General features: G+C 41.1%; 1 protein-coding gene across 1 annotated transcript in view; it reads left to right on the plus strand.

Moving 5' to 3' along the window:
- Positions 1-2500, plus strand: part of MGMT (O-6-methylguanine-DNA methyltransferase) — a 150453-nt gene that overhangs the window by 127209 nt on the left and 20744 nt on the right. The gene's annotated exons all lie outside the window — the stretch shown is intronic.

Genomic DNA, 2500 nt, shown 5'->3' on the forward strand with positions numbered 1-2500 from the left:
TAATTTAGCAAACTCTACTCTCTGAAGCACCATCAGGGGTCACTGGTAGGACTTCCCCTCTGTTTGCTTTCCAGGATGTCTGTTTAAGTAAGTTAAATCTTGGGAATTCAGGTTGCAGTTCATTCAGCAGCGCTGTGTATGATGGCACCATTATCAGTCAAGAGGCTAAGTGACTTCATGAAATCACGCTTTATGTCTTCACAGTTGTTTTGCTGACTACTTAAACCTTCACTCCTTAACAGAAAAGGAAAGAAAAAACACACTTTAACTTTGAGGTTCAAGCCAGAAGATTCTAGGCATTAATTGCTGCTGCTTTCATATGTGCCTTGAAAAGATGTTGCATCAGTTGTGACTTTGTGAAGTGTGATGTGTTAGCTTCATACATTAGATGTTTATAACTCAGTAATAAATTAATACAAGCTAAAAAGAAAATGGGTGCTTTGATACTTAGTTTGTATGCAGTGAGCAAATAGTTACATTTATTACAGTTAAGCTATTTAATGATTATTTTTAACTTGCACGTTTACAAAGAAACTTACAGAAACTTAAAGAAATTGCTGTTCATATTTTAGACAAGTGGAGATCTTCTACTTTGTTCAGAGTGGAGCACATTTGCACTGCATGTTTCATACATTAATTTTCTAGGGCAGGTTATCTTTGGTAACAGGATCTTCACAAAGCAGCCGAGGGTGCAGGTTGCTTGATCCAGAGTCATTTGGGAGTGGATGTTCGGGGCTGTATTGGAAAATGAAACACTAAAAACACCTCATTGATGTAACTCTAAGTGGAATTACAGAGAAAAAGCAATTACGTGTGAAGCAGTGGAAACTACGGGAGAGATGATGGTGCGTCCCAGCCTCCCTCCCCATCAGGTCTAGGTCCTCTGCCATCAGCCTGCCTGGAGGAGCACAACCAGAATACCTGTGCTGGCATAATCCAGTGATTAACCATCGCTGTGGAAGTATTGCTTGACAGTTTGGAAGGGAGGGAATGATTGCTTTCTCCCAAATAATAACCTGGCTTCATGGGTGGATGTAGAATTGGTTTGTGCAGTTGCTTCCTGGGGCACGGCTGTGAGTCCTCCTGGACTGTGTTGCAGTACTCCATGTAGTAGCGAGAGGGAAAATAATCTGTGCTTGTAAGATGATAGAACAAATTCCAGTTTGCAGAAGCAGATTTGCACAACATGATATCAAAATTCATGGATTTATTCCCATTTACATCATGGGAGTATGTTGGAGCCCTGACATGATAAAATATTTAAATCTTGTAGGACATACTGATGAAGTTCAGAGCCCAATTCTTACTTACTTCATGGTGGTTCTAGGTTTTGTGTGTGTGAATGGAGGGCTGGGGGGATTCGAGCTCCTCCTTTGGGTTTGTCACTTTAGTGCTCAAAAGCTGCACAAGTTGTAGCTAGTAGTTGTAGCTGTAGTAGTTGTAGGGGTAAAGGTTGGACTTGATTACCTTAAAGGTCTTTTACAACCTAGTTAATTCTGCGATTCTATGATTCATCAGCTCTCCCAGGTTTAGTTTTAAATTTGATGGTCCTGATCCAAGACCTTGAACCAAAGATTGTGATCCGTTTGAAATGTTGATGTTAGTAAGCTTATTTATAGGTATGAATTGGAAACCGTGCTGTATGAACACGTGTGAGTTCAGTGGTTGAACCCTTTTTGTTCATCTTGTGTTTTGAGTTCATTAATATTAGAATGACACTTGCAGCACACCCATAAATCTTCAGAAGCTTTCTGCAGAACCTCCCTGCCCGTTCCAGTCTGACTATAACCAGATGGTCCTGCCAACCCTGCCAGAATCCCAGGGTAATTGGGAAACTACATCGTCTCTGATTTATTTAGGGGCAGATTTGTGTGTCTCATTAACAGGACGAGTCAGGAGAAGAGCTGGGTTGTAGCAGCACCTGGGAGGCTGCATTTTTGTTGAGTTCCGACAATGCAGATTGAGGTAAATGGGATTTAATCTTTGTTTTTTCTCCAGAGAAGGAGAGGAGGAATCTTCACAAGCATCAGCCATAGTGCTTTCAACAGGCAATAACAAGAACTCCAAGAAATGGGGGGAAAAAGAGAGTTCAGGTGGGACGAGAAGTTCTACTTCAATATGTGCCTATAGGTATTTCTCTGTTTTAAGTCAGAGGATGGGCAGTTGTGGTCTCTTGTCACATGTGGCCCTTTGGTAGAGATTTTGATGGCCATGTGAGAGCAGAGTTCAGTTCCCAAGCTCAGTGTGAAAATTGCAGCTGATAAGGAGAATTTAGAAGATGCCCATGCTAAGTTCTTGGTGAGAACCAGCTTGCTGACAGAGTTAAATAGAGATAAGTCCCTCATTTATTTCTGTCTTGAATGGAAAAACACAAGTTTAATTTTCTGGCCCAGTCACTTAGAAATTGTAGCCGAGCTGGTATATGGTGTCTGTGGAAGGACTGTTCTGTGTCATTTCCAGAATGGGAAAGAGTGTTTTATGGCATTAAATAATGATAAAA

Source organism: Strigops habroptila, chromosome 5 (genome assembly GCF_004027225.2).
Source record: "Strigops habroptila isolate Jane chromosome 5, bStrHab1.2.pri, whole genome shotgun sequence".
Taxonomy (NCBI): domain Eukaryota; kingdom Metazoa; phylum Chordata; class Aves; order Psittaciformes; family Psittacidae; genus Strigops; species Strigops habroptila.